Here is a 19,756-nt window from a genome sequence, read left to right on the forward strand (position 1 = left end):
ACTGCAGAAGCACTAAGTCTTTTAAGCCCTTCTCCCAGTAGCTACCTTGCCCCATCCAAATGCTTGTTTTTACATTAGAAATTAGAAAGCTGGAAGGCTGGAGGCTGAACTGCTGAGGGAACTATTTCAGTTTTTCTATTCAAAGCTTTGAGGACAAGTTTCTTCATAGTGCCTGCAACTACAGAGGACATTGAAGGTTTGCTGCAACCTAAGAATGTATAAATGTTTGAACTGAAACATTGTCTGGAGGCTGCATGCTCCCCTTCATGCTGAAAAATTAGAATTTTTCTGCATGAAAAAGCGTTTGCTGTAGAAATCCCATTCATTCTTACAGTATTTGTTCAGTTCAAATATGTGTGCTGCAGTTTAATGTGAATGGGCTCTTACTGAGACACATAAATAGGCCTAACAGACCTTCAATAGTTTTCCAACCACTTGACATCATTATTGTTACCTAGATAAAACTTTCTAGGCTTAAGCCTCGTACACACAATCAGATTTTCTGCAGACAAAACCTCGGACTTTTGTCCGAAGGCGTGACAGGATTTTGTCTTGCATACAAACGGCAAGGAATTGTCGGCCAACAAACATGAACGTACTGACGTACTACGTGGTTTTTCAGCTCTTTAGCGCCACCCTTTGGGCTCCTTCGCTAATTTTGTGTTAGTAGAAGTTTGGTGAGTGTTGATTCGCGTTTTTTTTCCGCACTTTTCATTTTGCGCTTTTCATTTAGTTTCTGAACAGCCATTCGTCAACCAGACATGTTGCGGGATCAGAGGAGATAACGTGTTATTTATTATTGACCCAAAATATGGTTGCTTTATTAATCATTACCAATTATGTCATATGCCTTTGCTGCGGGAGCTCCAGGAGAATAATCCAAATGATTTTCGGCATTATCTCCGGATGACGGATCCCTACTTTCACCAACTTTTGGCATTGTTGACCCCCTATATTAAGAAGCAGGACACATGCATGAGGCTTTTATTTCATTTTTTTGGTTGAATAATAATGAATTGATTTGGTATATTTTCTATATTTTTGGATGCATAGAATGCACTTTTTGGTTAAGTTCTATTGGCAGATAACATATCTAATTTTTTTTTTTTTTAAATGCACAAAAGGGACACCAACATAGATGTATCTTTGGTCTTAAAAACTACGGGATAAAAAAAAGCATAATAATATTATTCTTGATATCACTAGAAAAAAAAAGCCTTTGAAAATTTGTTTGCAATAACTCCATCAGTATCACCAGCAAAGCAACTTAATTATTACTATTATAACTCCATCATTAAAGAAGAAGAGAATGTGCACTGCATTTCGAGATTTCATAATTTGCCACGTCACAAATGTCAATTCTCCATTACGATCGCTAGTTTACAAGACCGACCGCTTCTGGCACCTCCTTGCTTCCGAGCATGCGTGTTTGTACTTTGGACTTTTGTCTGACGGACTTGTGTACACACGCTCGGAAAATCCGACAATAGACAAAAACCTGCTAGCCAACATTTATCTGTGCAAAATCCGACAATAATTGTCCGATGGAGCGTACAAATGGACAGATTTTCCACCAACAGCCTGTCATCACCCATTTCCCGCCGGAAAATCCGATCGTGTGTACGAGGTTTAAGGCTGACCAAATACAGGTTCATTTTTTAGATGTTTTTCAAAACTGCTCAAAGAGTTCACAAAAAAAATACTTTTTAAAGGGACCTTTCGATTCCCCAAGCATGTGACACCTTCATAATGGTCTTCATCATGTTTCATACACTTTCCTTCTTTTTCCAAACTATGCAGCCTAAGCAGAGCCTAACAATGCACATGACAAATAGAAACACATGCTGAGATTATACTTTTTTTCCCTCTCTAGCTACTGGCAATTCCCCAAACTTACTGTAGCAAATTGTGTTTAGTCTGATCCTTGTTAAGAATCCACATGATTTCACTAAGCATAATTAAAACCTGCCATTAATATGATTGACCCGCTACTGGAATTCCGAGGTTTTTTTTTTTTTAGAATGACTGGTTTAGCCAATGAAATTCCAATATTTGTTCATTTTGAAATAAAATATTTAAAGCAGCAGCACTTGGTTTAACTTTGAAATACTGGCTACCACAAGAATGTTCTATTTCACTGCTTTAAAACCAAGATTTAACACATTGTATCTCCATTAAATTAAAGCCCAAGAAACAATTTCCCTCACCAACACATGCAGTGACAGTGCCCGCTGTATAAACTGTATGTAGCTTCAGCTACATAGTGTATACAGCAGGGGTCTCCAAACTTTCTGAACAAAGGGCCAGTTTACTATCCTTTAGAGGTTTGAGGGGGCCGGACTGTGGCCAGTGTGAGTAGAAAATGCACTGACATCAGTGTGAGTAAAGAATAATCCATCATTGTTATCGGTGGAAGGAATAGTGGCCCATTGTTGGTATCAGGAGAAGAAATAGTGCCCCATCATTGGCGTCATTGGGAGGAATAGTACCCCATTGTGGATATTGGGTGAAGGAACAGTGCCCCATCATTGGTGTCAGTGGGAGGAACACTGCCCCATCCTTGGTATCAGTGGGAGGAATAGGGCCACATTGTTGGTATGAGGGCAAGGAATAGTGCCCCATAATTGTTGTCAGTGGGAAGAATAGGGCTTTGCAGTTCATGTCAGTGTGAAGAATAGTTCCCATTGTTGGGTCAGTGGTAGGAATAGTGCCCTATTATTGCTATCAGTGACAGGAATTATGCCCCATTGTTATTGTAGAAGGAATAGTGCCTTATATCAGTGGGAAGAATAGTGTCCAGGGCCTAAAAAGACAAGCAAAAGGCCACATCTGGCCAGTTTGGGAACCAATGGTATACAGCATTGTCTTCTGGTAATGGGACATGAACTTCCTGTTTTGCCTCTGGAACAAAATCGAGTTGGATTGAGTGCTGCTCAGCGATTCACAGAAAACTTTGTATTTTATGAATCAGTTGGCTGAGGTGGAGATCATGATGTCATTCACTCACCTCTCCACCTCAGCCAATCAGAAGAAACCTTGCATTCATTCATATAAATACAAAGCTTCCTATAAATGGCTGACCAGTGCTCAGCCCAACTCAACTTTGTTCCAGGAAAGGGAAGAGAGGTTCACATCCCAATGCCGAACCACAGTGCTGTATATTGTATATAGCTGATGCTACATATCGTCTATACAGCGCACGTAGCTGCTACATGTGTTAGTGAAAGAAATTGTTTGTTTGGACCAGCTTAGTTCAAAAAAAAAAATTTAAAGGTCCCTATAAACTTGAGTTAGGCTTTTTAAGTGGTAATATATTGCAGGCCACAAATCCCTAGATGTGATGGCTGCATTAATTTCCTCTAGAAATTAAAGAAAAACATTTATTTTTAATTTGAATAGAGTAAGGGAGGGTTATAACCCCTGTAAGGCTTATTTTTGCCATCAGTGTCCCATTGGGGAGATTTCCCTTCACTTCCTTTCCCATAGCCAAAACAGGAAGTGAGAGAAAATCCCTCTAAAGTGAGGACATCCTGGATGTCACTAGGGTCACCAGAACTAGTGTCCCCATTGGAAGCTATCTCCACTAATTCTGTTCTGGGGACGACCTAAAACTTGTGAGTTTATTTTACTTTCACTTTCATTGATAATGGTAAATAGGTCTAATGGAGAGGGTAAATCTCCCTAACAGGGGCACAGACAGCAATAAAGACCTGATAGGAGTTCTAATCCCTCTGCACTCTATCGAAAACCAAAAACTGCTGCTTTTACTGCTTTAAAAAGTGTTAGCTGGAGTTCAGCTTTTAAGTATAACTAAAGGCAAAGGGTTTTTTTTAGATTTGGAGAGGGATTAGATCACCTATTTGGTTTTTATTGCTGTCTGTGTCCTTTGTGGAGATCCCCCCTCTCTATTTGTCCTGTGTACCATTATCATTGAACGTGAAAGTAAAAGAAAATATCAAATTTTGGGTTGTCCCCAAAAAAGTAATAGAGGGGAAATCTTCCAATGTGGACACTAGTTCTGATGACCTGAGGAGCCCCAAGGGATTCCCTTATTTTTTAGTAATTTCTTTTCACTTTCTGCTTTGGCTATGGGACAAGAAGTTAAGGCAAGTCTCCCCAATGGGACAAAGATGGGGAAAAAAACCTGCCAGGTCCATTTAAATCGTCTAGTGCCTCATCCGATACTCTGGCTGACATTCTCCCCACCCCTCCGAGGTCAGTCCAACCTTTGCCATGAATTTTTAATATGTGATGATGGCCCTCACTAGCCAAGGTACTGTCTTTTCTACTCCATGCTCTCCCAGCAGATTCCTTCTGTTCTCCCCCCTCCTTTCTTCCTTCTTCCCCATTCCTTTCTTTCCCTATCCTTCTTTTTCTTTTTTCCCTTATTATTTATTGTTTGATATAATTTGTACTTATCTATGTTTATGATGTTTCACAGCACGAGCACCGCTGCAGGCGATAGCCACTTGGCCCACTCGCTGCCACTCTACTTTATTTGATATATCAGTCATGTCATTGTTACACTGTTTATACTACCAATAAAAATATTTTCAACCCTAAATCGTCTAGTGCATCTAACAGTACCCTGTCCGAGGGCTGAAAATGTTGCTGTCCAAAGGTATCTCTGTTACTCCGCCATTCAGGGTGGAGTTACCCTAAGACAGGGAGTTTAATAATGACCAGATCAACAGATACAAATAAATAAATAAAAGCCTAAAAAGTGATTGCAGTCGCCACATTTACAGATTGGTAAGCAGCAATATATTAAATTCTTGTTTTGAGGATTAATATCGCTTTAATAAAGCAATGCATTTGTCTTTATGTGGCCACAAGCATTTCTATATACCATTGAACCTGATTTATCAAAGACAACACAGACAGTTGTTACAACACTTTGATAATGGATGAAGATCTGAAAACACTACTGCACTCAAGCCGGCCATACATGATTCATTTTTTTTTCATTCAACCACCAGTTTACAAAAAAAAAATTAGCCGATTCCCTGATCCACATATTCGTTGTGGATGGGGGAATCCTTCTTGATGAGCTATTGTATTCTGACAGTGGAGAGGCTTCCAGGCCATCAGAATACAATGGTAGATAGAATACGAAGATAGAAAACTTGAACCAGTGTGAGGCGCTCCCATTCAAAAAAAAAAGCTGCTTCCAAGTGGATTCTTTAGAAAGGTTGTTATTTATTGATCATGAAAAAAGTTAAATACCATCAACATTTCAACACCAGCAATAAAACAGTATGCTCTGGGCTGAAGGAATGCACACAGATCCCACGCACTAAAGTGTACTGTACATCTTTTCCTGATGAAGTGGCCACTAAAGAGCCACGAAATATGTTGATGATGTTTTAACTTGTTTTGATGATCAATAAATACCAACCTTCCTAAAAAATCCACTTGGAAGCATCTTTTTATTGAATGGGTACACACTGATTCCATTTTGGGGCCATTGTTCAACTGATCTGATCTCAGCCTAGTGTGATGCAAGAATTTCCAGAGAACCGTGACGAGTATCTAGTACGACCACCCACACTCTGCATGGAGACAATCATATTCTCCACATGTGCTAAAATAGGTTGCCTGACCCTAGGACAGGTATCCAGCAACCTTATGAATGTGAGTATATGCTTACTACACTACTTTATGATGTACTTTTCCCATACATTCAACTAAATACTACCCTTAAAAGGATCTCTCTTGCCTTTTTTTTTCTCTGACTCCTTGTCTCTGCTGATCTGGAGCACCACTGATTTATCAGAACACAATGATTAGCGTTGTTAGCTATAGCCGGTGGCACTGATCGTTCGGCAAAAACCCAACAAACTGATCGTACACAAAGTAATCAATAGATTGCCTTGGGTATGACTAGCCTTCCCATACATGGATTGAAATTGGGCCGGCTGAGTTTTGATTCATGTATGGCCACTGTGGTTGAACAGAAATTGCTTTGCTACAAGTGAAGCTACCTTGGTCCCTCAGCACATGAATAAAACTAGACCAATGTTTCTATACATCATGTACATCTTGATAAGAGTGTCAAAATGTTCTTCAATGTGGTGAGGAAATAAAGCTGCTTCCTATCCAGCAAAGTTTACATTAATGTCAGTCTCTAATTTTCATTTAGTGCATAGTATTATTTTTGTTGCCCCAGAACAACTGCTGTACCGTGCCATTTCTACAAGGTTTTGTTCATCAGCCAGGTTTATACTTTGATAAATGTTGATTTTTAACTACAACCCCGTGTGATTTTCAATTTAAACCAATATAAAATGGAATACCACAATTTTCTCTAGGCCAATTACATACATTACAAAGATTTTAGCACACTTCACTGTCTCCCTCCTGATCAGTCAATGTGTTGTAGAAGAAAATCTACATCTTGGAATCCTTCCAGATGTGAAGCATCCACATCAATAATGAAATACCACAAGCCTGAAAACCCTGCTGGGGTTGTCTGAAATTTAACCTTAAGGTTTTTTTTTTTTTTTAGGTCTCTAGGAAAAAACTGAACCAATCACACAACCGTGAGATTTCTGGGGGGTCATCTGCACATAAACCAATACCATGGTTGCCAACTTTTTGCCAATTTTATAAAACCATCTCTGTCTGCAGATTAGTATGAGGAGGTCAATTTTAATAACATGAATTGGTGTAGCAAATATATTGACTAGATCAAATGTTCATCAAAAAGTAGAACTTTTCCTTTGGCTGCTGAATGCCAATACACTAGTTACTGGGCTGTCACATTGATGGCTTGAATTTGGTGCTCATAGATCTGTCTGTCTTCAGACCTCACTTTGCTGTATGCTTCTCTCTAGTGACTCAAAGCACTGAGCCAGGTACAACCAGGCTTTTCAGGAGGTTTTTTGGGATAGGAATGCCAGCTAACATGTTTCTGTTATTACAGGTTTAACCCTTTCCTGCCCATCACAGCATCCCATTACAAAGTTCTCAACACAGGGGAGCGGGAAAGATTGGCGGATGATGTGACCACTGCCATTGGCTGCCACAGTGGTCACAGGATTGGAAGCCGGTTCTAATCATTGGTCTCTGTTCTGGGAACACGCAGTGCGCACGCTGTCAGCATAGCAGCTATGGCTTCACAAGTCCTGGTTCAGAATAGGATTAAAACGATCTTGCCAGTGTTCCATTACATAACCCATTGTGCTTACAAAATGCACCTTAGATTGGGTGTAATGAGTTTATATGTTTTACTATACTGCTTATTTTATGCTGAGACTGATTAAAAGGAAGCACTTGTATAAAAGTACAGCTGAATGATAATCGCTGTTATAGTATACTGTAACTAAAGACATATGCACTATAAGACATCTTCTGTGTTCAGAATCATTGTTTTATGATTGTTCTCCAGAAGTGTAAAGCCTCGTACACACTAGTAGTTTTTTTTTTTTTTCGTTCAACCAGCAGGGTTGAACTAAATAACTGACGGCTCTGGAGGAGCCCCTGTACTAACAATGCGATGTTAGTACAGCGACCTCCCCTGCTTTGCTATTGTGTTCTGACAGGGGGACGGCCTCCGCCAGAACACTCTGATCAGCACTCTCAGACATTGGCTGAAAGTGCTTATCAGAAGCCAATCAGCAGACCCTTTTTGGTCATGCCCTATCGACTGGTTTCTGTCCACCTGGCTACAGCACACAAGGGCCGAATAGATAAGAAGCAGTTCTGGACAGCCGCACTCCAAAAAAATTGCCTTTATTCAAAAAACAAAATCAAAAGTACATGCCACAGCAGAACAGAAGAGCTGACGTGTTTCACACTACAAACAGTGCTTAATCATAGCTGAGACTATGATTAAGTACTGTTTGTAGTGTGAAACGCGTCAGATCTTCTGTTCTGCTGTGGCATGTACTTTTGATTTTGTTTTTTGAATAAAAGGCAATTTTTTCGGAGTGCGGCTGTCCAGAACTACTTCCTATCTATTGCTATATGCATTGCCAGCACCTGTGGCTTCTAAACTGGTGAAGAGGTTTACTATCGTTTGACCTTCCTGGAGTGGTGAAATCTCCCCTTCCCTACACAAGGGCCGAATGTCGGCCAGTTTCTAGTGAACCGGCTGATGCCACCCAACATTTGGCCCTTGTGTACTAGGCTATAGGCTGACCAAAAGGCATATGTATTATTTGTTCAGCCTGCAGGCTGAATGAAAAAAATCTAACAGATCCCTCCATCTATGCTAACCAGTGCAGGTGGACGAATCTGCAGCACCGGCTGTTGTATTCTGACAGTCAGAATATCTGAACAGCGGCTGCATCTGATTGAATGCAGGTGCTATTCAAGCGACGTTTTTCTACCCAGATTCTTCAAGTTTTCAGCCCAAGGATGTCAGGCAGAAGAGTGCAAACAGGGCCACCCATGGAGCAAATTTTGTCTGGTTCATCAGGAACTGGCTGAAATTTGGACAGTGCATGGCTAGCTCAACAAATCTGACAAACAAGAGCAGAGGTCAAAATGTAGCTTAAAATATGAAACCATTTACTGTATATACATGATAACAGAGATGAAAAGGCCTACAACGATAAACCATGATGATTGATGTTTAAATCTACATTATGTTTCCTTTCTAGCCTTAGGGTTAGGGGTTTAATTACATATTTTATGTATTTGTTTACATACTGAATATTAGATTTTTTGTTGTATATATATTTTCACCTGTCTATTATCTGTTTTGTGATGGAATACATTTCTCAAAGATGTTTTAATTTATATACTTAACATAGTTACAAAGTTAAAAAATATGAATTTCTATGAAGTTTTACCCCTCTGCTTATATTTGAATTGGGTGTAACATTAGAAATAATATGTACCCGCTCACCATAATAGAAGTCAATTCACATTTGGAATCAAAATGTGGAAAACCCATGGCCATGTGTGCCCTACCTCCTCTATATATTGTGCTTACATAATGCCTTTGAGACCAATTTCGTCAAAGCATTCAGTGAGAAATAGTTGTGCTCATTGTTTTTTTTTTTTTTGTACTGATTTTCAAAACAAGGTCGCATTTACTAAAACATATCAATATTATTTTTTTTGCCATTCACAACTGCCAGGAAATCCATATTACAGTGCGGGAAAAAAAAAGAAAATTAGGTCTTTAATGCAGATTTTTGAAAAGACTAATCCTTTAAAATGAGTTTTTGTATATTTGCAGAAAGGATGAAGGATCAGTAGATTGCTTTGTCCACATGTGGTCATGTGGGTGTATTTGTATTGTGTACTACAGTACATAATGGTTGCCACTGGGGAGAAAAAATGGCAATTCAAAGCCTCAAACAAGCACGGTTCGCAATCAAAATAATAAATAAAACCGACAAGTGGTGTATTAATTTTAAGAAATATTAATTGTGATGTAAATGAATGCTTCTCTTGATATATGCACTCTTTTTTTAACAGAAGCTAAAGTCCTTGCATATCCAATTTTCCTATATTTTCAACTTTTCAATTTTCCTGTATGTCAACTTTTCTTTACTGTTGTTTAAATATATATGTCAATATATTAATAGATATATAAATATATATAAGGGAAATATATACATATATCAAATTATATATATAATATATCATATATAAATAAATATATATATAAACAGGTGAAATTAAATAAAGGGTTATACTTTTTATAGAGAAAAGGCTGTTTTTCACTTACTTTTAAAGCAGTGAATATGACATTCACCTAGCGTTCATTCCAGGTGAGTCTTTGATAATATGTTTTAAATTTCAATGGTTGATTTACCTGCAGTAAATGTTTGGTAAATGTCATATTAACAGCTTTATATATATATATAAAATAAAAACAATTAAAAAAAATGTATTATGTGTTTATGATATATTGTGCTTCACTGTTTTTTTTATATCAAATAGCTTTATATATATATATATATATATATATATATATATATATATATGACTCTAGATGTAATTTATTGCATGATGTAAAGGACAAGGAATCCTTCACTGTGAACTGTATGGTGGAACACTTTATTCTATAGCTGTGAACATCATCATTCATATTTTGAACAGAGCACATAGGGAGTTAGAAAACTGGCTGGGTAAGATCAAATTCCTACCTCATCCTGGCGTCTCTGAGGATCTTAACGAACTGAGAGTCCTGAAAGGGTTCTTGTTGGAGCGGCAGCAGAGAGAATCATTTAGAATCAGCAAGGGTCCGAGACCCCATGCATGGTTGACAGACGTGCCGGAGGGTAAATGTGTACCAGTGTCACTGAGGCTCCAATCCTCTACGGAAGGAGGTCACTCACTAATCTGTCTCAATGTCAACCAGAATTACCACCAGATGATTTAATCAGTGGACCAGCAACCAGAAGCACATGGGCACCGCAGGGTTAATCTCACTTTTGGCTTTGTGTTCAACCCTTTGTGTTGTCGAGGTGAAAGGTGCAAGTATTATCATATAAACATGATCAGATATCATAGTATGACAGCAGAAACATGTTGGGAACTAATAGCCACTATCATTCATATGAAGATTCTATATATATATCTTAAAGCCACCAGTACACAATATTAGAAGTTTTGTAACCAATTTTGAAAACTGACATTCTTTACAAAAAAATACAGTATTGATTTTCAAAGAAAGTTCTCTTTTAATTTAAATAAATATAAAAATTATTACTTATACTTAAAATGCTGTCAATTACATCATCATAAATGGAAGGGGGGTTATTATTGAATTGACCCAAAATTCACCTAACATTAGCCCAAATTTTTTCCAATTTTTCAACCAAGATTTAATTTTACACATGCATTTAATTTGTAATAGTTGTTTTCAACAATTATCAAATATAATTCACCAGTCAAATAAGCATCAAACCAAATTCGCTCATGTGAGAAAGTAATCAACACTTGTCCACTATCTGTTTTTTGTATTGGTTTGTTTAACTGTTCTAAAAATTCAACTAACGTTCACTTTTTCATCTTGTACAATATTAAAATATTCCCTAGTTTGGAGCTGTATTGTGTATTTTAAACGGCTTCTTTGCATGGGGGTTTTGGATTTTTAGTTTATGAATGCTCAGCATTCATAAACTAAAAATCCACAGCCCCAAAGCAAAAAAGACGTTTAAAATACACAATACAGCATTTAATGCTGCACCTTAAGGCCCCATTCACACCTGAGTGTTTTGTAGCTTGAAGCCTGAAGCTACAAAATGCTGGAGGGGAAAAAATCAATTATTCTCTATAGAGATGGTTCACATCTCCACTCCAAAATGCCTGAAGCCAGAAGCTCCAAAATGCCTGAAGCTCATACAAGTTCTGGAACTTTTTTTTTTTTAGGCAGATTTGGGTGTTTTTCTTCTTTTTACTTTGGTGACCTGTACAAAATTGTGGCACAAACGTGGCAAAATCGCGGTAAAATCGCACTACTTTCTGCCTGGAAACGCTACGCTCAGCTGTGAATGGGGCCTAAGTAATTCTCATGCCAACCCACATGCCCTTTCAGCATTGGAGGGTGCCTTGAGGGGGTTCAGCCAAAAAAAAAAAAAATCGAAATGGGGGTCCCAAACAATTCTTGATGAACAAGATTAATTTATCTTGGTGAGATTTGAACTAAGATTTGCCCAGGAAATGTCATATAATACAAAGGACAAATTCTGCTAGGAAATTCTTGGAAAATCCTGTTAAGTCATAGTTGGGCTCATTTATCCATTTTTTTTTCATTGGACGAATTTCACAAACAAATGATTAAAAATACACCCCAAATGCCCAGGCCCCGATGGGTTCTCCCCGAGATTTTATAAATCCTTTGCTCAACATCTGACCCCATTACTAACTAGCGCATTTAACTCTATAGACGATACCCATCTTGCCTCTAGAGACCTCCTAGCAGCTAATATTTCAGTAATACCCAAACCTGGCAAAGACCCCTCTCAATGTAGCAGTTATCGTCCCATTTCACTCCTTCACCTGGATATTAAGCTCTACGCCAAAGTCCTGGCTAACCGCCTATCTCCTATCCTACCTTCTCTCATACATAAAGACCAGGTGGGATTTGTCCCTGGCCGAGAAGCTAGGGACAATACCACAAAAACCATTCACCTCATTTCCTGTATCCGAAAACACAATCTAAAAGCTTGCCTGCTCTCGTTTGATGCCGAGAAGGCCTTTGACTGGGTCAATTGGGACTTTTTACGCCTCTCTTTGCAACAGATAGGCCTTGGCTCCACTTTTGTCTCTAGGGTCATGGCCCTATACTCACGTCCCTCGGCGTCAGTCCTGGTCAACGGTTCCTCCTCCGCTTCATTCCAGATTTCAAACGGCACACGACAGGGCTGCCCCTTGTCTTTTTGTTTTAGTGATCGAACACCTGGCCCAGGCCATTAGACAAAATACATCTATAGTAGGAATTCAGACACCCTCATCTCAACATAAACTTTCGCTTTACGCAGATGATTTACTAGTCTACATACAACAACCTCATACTACCCTCCCTGATGCACGAATTTCATAGATTTGGACAGTTTAGTAACTTCAAACTGAACATGTCTAAGACTGAGGCCTTAAACATATCATTACCCAGTACCACCCTTGCCCAACTACAGACTAATTTTCCCTTCCAATGGGGTTCCAGAGGCATCTCTTATTTAGGGATCACAATTCCTGTCAATCTCTCCGATCTCTATGCCTTAAATTATATATCCCTCCTAGCCCGGATTAGGAAGGAATTAGATTCATGGAACCCCTCCACATTACCTTGGTTTGGGCGCATTAATACATTGAAAATGGACACCCTACCAAAATTACTATATTTATTTCAAACCGTTCCTATTATGGTCCCTAAACAATTTTTCACGTCTCTTCGCTCTATGTCCATACGATTCATATGGCAAAATGGCATGTCCCGCATTCGTCACAACTTACTCACATACCCTAAAATACAAGGTGGAGTGGGCCTACCTGACTATGAGCTATACCATAGAGCTGCACTGTTATGCCGGGTCCTAGAATGGTTCCCTCGCCCTTTCCCCAAGGCGTCCACCATGGTGGAACAGGATCTATCCTCAGGGCCTTGCTTTGGGGATACGAACGACATTTACATTCACTCTCCTCTACTTCCCCACTGACGATTGCAGCCTCAGACCCTTCCTCAGACCCTTCACCACTCACTTCCCTATTTGACCACCCCGCACTCCCTCAGGATGAAGGCTCTACCACAATCGGCCCATATTCCCGCTCTATGTGGCCCGTGGCGAGATCATTTGTAAACCCTACCTCTGGTGCACCCATCCTTCCAAACACACAGGGTAATTGGCTCACAGCCCTCTGTATATCCTCCTATTGCTCCGACCTGTTCTCCACATCTCAAATCCACAGACCCTTAAAGGAATTCGAACAACTGTGCTCTCTTACGGAAACCCCCAGACACTTACTTTCCACCTTATACACGACACAAAATATACTACTACATAACCGACCTCCTTTATACACCAAGAAGTGGGCCACGGAGCTGGGAAAGGAACTACATTCAGAGGATTGGCAAAAATCATATTACTTTACGCATAAATCTTCAATATCCTGTTATACACAGGAAAAAAATTTTAAGCTTCTTTCCCGATGGTACAAGGACCCTCAATCCCTTAACAAAATTTTCCCCTCGGTCCCATCATCCTGTTGGAGGTGTGGCTCAGAAAACGGAAGCTACCTACATATATGGTGGGACTGCTCATCTATTCAACCACTTTGGTCCCAGGTTTTCTCCATTTACAGTAGTCTCTATGATCAACCCTTACCACCCTCCCCAGAAATTGCATTACTGTCCATGCTTCCTGGTTCCATCACCTCACAGAAACGCTCCCTTTTACACTTTTTTTTAATTGGCTGCCAGGCAGATCATACCCTTATTTTGGAAAACCCCCACTAGACCCCCACTTACTTTATGGGTGTCGACAATGAATGACATTATGCGCATGGAGGAGAGGTTGGCCATGGATAACGATACTTTTGATAAATTCAAAACTCTATGGCTTATCTGGATTGAATACTCTACGTCAGACTCCCTGAAAACCTTATTGACCACTCAAGGTTAGACACGAATATTCATCTTTAATACTCCTTGCATATATTGTCGTGCCGAGGTCTGCTCCACGCCCCTCCCCCCCCCCCTGTATCCTGTCCCTCTTTTCTTTCCTCCACCCGCTTTTCTTTTCTTTCTCCTCGCTTTCCTGAACTCTAATATGACCTCATAGTCAGTGGTTATAGTCTCTCCTAGACTAATTTATAGGCTTTTATGGACAGTTCATTACTATATAATATTGCTGGTTGATGATGGTCCCCTTTCACGCAAGATCTAATCAAACATTGTACACTGGACTAAGAAATACTCAGTGATGTCTTTGCCATCAATAACTGACTATCAATATTTGTGTATAAATATTCTTTGATATTGTTAATAAAAACATATTTGACACTAAAAATACACCCCAAGCACATAATATTATGCTGTGTGTGTACACATATTTGAAAATTAAACATATTATAGCTTATGTTTAAATCACCAAAAAAATTTGAACCATAGTTCATGGACTATATGGGCACGGCTTCAACAAATAAGATATATACAGAATTTACAAAAAAAAACCAACTACATTTAAAAACACAGTAGTATTGAGTAGAGGGTTCCACCATCCCTTTATATAAAGCTTGACATGTTTCGCGCGTGCCACTTCCTCAGGAGCGAAAGGTGCTGAGAATGTGGCTGTATTCAGTTGCCACTTCGGCATAGGTGGTCAGTGTTCTTCATACCACTTTAAACACCTGGAAGCAGGTGGGAGTGTGAAAATCCCTCACTGTAAAAGTATTCTATGCAGAGTACTAGAAGCTCCTGGGAAAAAGCTGGGTAATGTGACAGCTGTATATATCGATTAGGAAAAATTAAACCATACAGGAGGCTTTTATCCATCGTAAGGTACTACCAGCCAGACCCACTGGAGAGGAACCTCCAGAGAACCCCCGGAGGCCGTCTGAAGCATTTGACCTAGTTCTATGCTGTTACCTTACAGCAGTAAGGTGTGAGGCTAGTGCATACTGAGGTGTCACCATATTGGACTTATTCACTGGTTATGGTACAGGGTATCATCACTCATCCATCTTTTGATTGTCCTACGTACTATCACTTTTTGGTTGCTATCTGTGCCTAAGGTGGCACATCGGACTTTTCAAGTTCATTGCACTGTATTCACTTTTTTGTTTGCTTGCACATCAAGTTTTTCACTTATTTTTTTTTTTATTCAATGTTTTTTATTCAGTTTTATCACTATACAAAGTGTGAACATCATTTGCCATGTATTAACCACTTAAGGACCCCGTTTTGGAATTTAGGTGTTTACATGTTTAAAACAGTTTTTTTTGCTAGAAAATTACTTAGAACCCCCAAACATTATGTATTGTTTTTTTTTCTAACACCCTAGAGAATAAAATGGCGGTCATTGCAATACTTTTTTTCACACTGTATTTGCACAGCCGTCTTACAAGTGCACTTTTTTTGGAAAAAAATCACTTTTTTGAATAAAAAAATAAGACAAAAGTAAAGTTAGCCCAATTTTTTTATATTGTGAAAGATAATGTTATGCCAAGTAAATTGATACCCAACATGTCACGCTTCAAAATTGCGCCCGCTCGTGGAATGGCGTCAAACTTTTACCCTCAAAAATCTTCATAGGTGATGTTTAAAAAATTCTACAGGTTGCATGTTTTGCGTTACAGAGGAGATCTATGGCTAGAATTATTGCTCTCACTCTAACGATTGCGGCGATACCTCACATGTGTGGTTTGACCACCGTTTTCATATGCGGGCGCTACTCACGTATGTGTTCGCTTCTGCGCGAGCTCGTCGGGACAGGGGTTTTTTAAAAAATTTTTTTTTAATTTTTATTATTTATTTTACATTATTTTATTTATTTTTACACTGTTTAAAAAAAAAAATGTGTCACTTTTATTCCTATTACAAGGAATGTAAACATCCCTTGTAATAGAAAAAAGCATGACAGGACCTCTTAAGTATGAGATCTGGGGTCAAAAAGACCTCAGATCTCATATTTACACTAAAATGCAATTAAAAAAAAAAAAAAAAAAAAAAGTAATTTAAAAAAATTACATTGAAAAGAATGTGCCTTTATGATGTATTGGCGGAAGTGATGTTTTGACGTCGCTTCCGCCCAGCAGTGTCATAAAGACGAGTGGCCTCTCGTCTCTATGACAAACTAATTTAAAATAATATTGTTTAAATAAGATATTAAAATAATTAGTATATAAAGTAGTATTCTGGTAGTATAATAAGTATTATTGTAATTAATCACTAATCAATTGGATATTTTTTTTAAAGCTGTTCAAACTGAAAAAAAATAATAAAAAATAAATAAAATAAATGGAAGAATAATGTGGGCAAGATAAGGACAGTTAAGGTTTATATGTCGAATCGCTAGTATTCAAAGATGAATAATAGACATGTGCATTTGTTTTCTTCCGAATGCATTTTCGTCCGAATTTCAGGTATTTTCGTAAGAGCAGAATCCGAAAAACGAAAGATCCGACATAAACAAATGCTTTATTTTCGTTTTCGTTGCTACAACAGTTCGATATAGATAGGAGATTCGACATGATGATGACAATAACAATCTGTGTCCATCAAACCTGTGGTCGAATGTGCCTAACCTTAACTCTATTAGTCCAAGATTATTCTACATAGAGAGAAAAGATTCGACATAGGGGAGAAAGATTCGACGTAGGGGAGAAAAGATTTGACGTAGGGGAGAAAGATTCGACGTAGGGGAGAAAGATTTGACGTAGGGGAGAAGAGATAAATAAAAATAATGATGATGATGAATGTTATTGGCTGATTGTAACCAAAGAGGAGGAGCAGTAAAATAGCTAGAACTAAGTACACACGTATACGCTTATGGTGTCTGTTGAAAGTTCTAAGAAGATTCGACGGAGCAGGTAAACTATACGGCATCGTACAAATGCAAGTCGATTTATTGTTGATCATAACCCAGTTTAAGTTTTGTATAACATACTCAAATGTTATTCCAGATTGATTCCAACAATGCACAATTGTTATTCTAGTGGCTAGGATTATATAAGAAATTAAGCGTTTGGTGTGTTTAGGTAAACTCGTATAAAATTTTTGAAAAAGAGCAATTTCAGGGGAATTTAATAATATTTCTTTTGGTAATTCCATGTCATGTATAAAGTCAAATATTTTTATCCAAAATTTACGTATTTGGGAACATCGCCACTAGATGTGTACCATAGAACCTTCTTGACAACAATTCCTAAAACATTCAGAAGAGACTTGTCGATTTATTTTAGCTATTCTCAATGGAAACCAATGTACCATCGCAATGGAGTTTTGTAATTAGATTCCACTAAAGATGTATTTATCAAAATTTTAGAGAGATTATTTTTTGTTTTATACCATTCTGAGGTTTCCCAAGAAAAATTAAGATCGTTTTCCCATTGTGCCATATATGGGAGCTTATGTTCAGGTTCAATTAAAATATTATATATAATAGATATACAGCCTGTTATGGGATTTCTAGTAGTACAAGATTGTTCAAATAGGGATAACTTGAATGGGTGACTAATTCTACTAAATCAATTTTCTAAGAATAAATCAATCAAGTTGTATCAAGGCAGTTCTGAGGATGGCAATTGTAATACAGATTGATAATATTCTAGTGAGTATAATTTATTCCCAGATAAAAAGTCCATAATACGTGGCAAACCTTTATTTTCCCACCACTGAAAAAGATCAGAGGCTAACCCAGGTATAAATTCAGGATTAATAAATAAAGGAGATAAAGGTGTATGAGGTGAACAAAGATTTTTCCCTATTCGACATCTATCCCAAAGTAATAACGAGAAAGAAAGATTAGGACATAACATCGGGGGCCTTAATTTGCTAGGAATCCACATTAAAGCTGCAATCGAACCTTTAGGGCAGGCATCACTAAATAGCGGACCGCGGTCCGGTTCCTGCCCCAGTAGCCATACTACCCGGACCACAGCCCCACCAAATAATTGCCTATATGTCCTCTCCACACTGCCGGCTCCCCTGCCTGCCTGCTGCTATGTTCAAAGCCTGGCAGGCGTGCTGTGCACGGGTCTCTCCCTTCGATAAGATCGCTGCACTGCCCCCCCCCCCCCCGCCTGTCTTATTCACACAAGATGAGAAGCACGGTCGCTCTGGACAAAGGGCTGGACTTTTTACGTTAAGAAGTGGGTGATTGGTTGCTACACGGAGGGGCGGTCCCAGCAATCTATAACTCACCTTTAACGTGAAAAGTCCCGCCCATTGTCCAGGGCTTCCATACTTTCCATCTTGTGTGAATAAGGTAGGGCTCTGTGGGGAGGGGGGAGTGCTGTGCTGCTATGAGTCTACTATCAAGGGGGGTCTGTGATGGGGGGTCAGTCTGTGATAGGGGCCAGCCTGTGATGGGGGCCAATCTGTGATGGCTGGCCAGTCTGTGATGGGGGGCCAGTCTGTGATGGGGGGCCGGTCTGTGACGGGGGTCAGTCTGTGATGAGGGGTAAGTCTGTGATGGGGGACCTGTCTGTGATGGGTCAGTCTGGGATGGGGGGTCTGGGATGAGGGGACCGTGACGTGCACAGGAGGCTGCGATGTGGAGGATATCACGTGCAGTCATAGCACCAATATGACACTCGGACTTCCGCTAGAAGAAAATTTTTCTGACCGGACGCCTGTGAATTTTAATTGACTACCCCTGCTTTGGAGCATGCAAGGGCCTCCATGTCAACTCAGTGTGGAGTTGGACCAGGAATTGTGGTGACTGCCAGTTGGGCTATCTGAGCTGCTTGATAGTAAGCAATTACACTTGGGACTCCACATTTTTTTGGAGTGTAAATTGTTAGTTTATTAATTCTATGGTGTTTTTTTCCCCAAATAAAATGTAAGACTTTTCTTTGAATTAGAAGGAGGTCTTGTTTAGAAGTTATGATAGGGAGATTTAGAAAAAGATATGAAATTCTTGACTGATGAAATCCTTCCAAACCTAGAAAGATTCGACCTTAACCATTAATTCATATCTTCTGAAACCCTTCTAAACATAGGAGGATAATTTGCAGAGTAGAAATTATGTATGAAAGAGGTCAATTGAATTCATAAATAAGAAAGAGAATGAGTGGCCCATTTGAATTCAAAATTATGTTTGGGTAACGTAACCGTAGATTCGGAGAGATTGAGGTTTAAGGTGTAGCACCCTTGTCCCTAGAACATGGCTACAACTAAATTTAGTTGTGCTGGGTGGTAATCAGTCTGGCCAATTTGTAGTATTCTGTGATTACATGACTTCTGTTAATTCCATTCTAAGTTGTGGCTTCTCCCTTCTGTCAATAGGTGGTGCTGTTACCTTTGACATTAGAGTAATGAGTTACAGAGAAGTTCAGGTTATGATAAACATACCTTTCTCAGCCAATCATATTTGTGGCTAAGCATGCTGGGAGAGGTTATTTAATGGAATGAAGTCAGGTGATCAGGGAGTGTGTTCCCGCCTGAGGGCATGGCCTGGGTGGATGGTGTATATAGAGTTCCTGGCTGCTGGGCCCAAAGCCTGGGGCCTATTCAGGTGGCTGCCAGCTGCTAGGCCTAACCGCAGTCTATCCGGGTGTTCAAGTTTATACAGAGAAAAGCCTGCCAAAGATCCGGTAACAATTCTAGAGGGATGGATATGTGAGAACCAGT

The 19,756-nt window shown here is 39.2% G+C and overlaps 1 protein-coding gene across 1 annotated transcript in view; it reads right to left on the reverse strand.

The window, feature by feature from the left end:
• Positions 1-10,269, reverse strand: part of LOC141111093 (G protein-activated inward rectifier potassium channel 4-like) — a 102,833-nt gene extending 92,564 nt beyond the window's left edge. The window contains exon 1 of the mRNA XM_073603099.1: positions 10,107-10,269. The gene's annotated coding sequence lies outside the window, so the exon portion shown is untranslated. The remainder of the gene's footprint in view (positions 1-10,106) is intronic.
• Between the last annotated feature and the right edge of the window lie 9,487 nt (positions 10,270-19,756).

Source organism: Aquarana catesbeiana, linkage group LG10 (assembly GCF_042186555.1).
Source record: "Aquarana catesbeiana isolate 2022-GZ linkage group LG10, ASM4218655v1, whole genome shotgun sequence".
In the NCBI taxonomy this organism is placed as follows: Eukaryota; Metazoa; Chordata; class Amphibia; order Anura; family Ranidae; genus Aquarana; species Aquarana catesbeiana.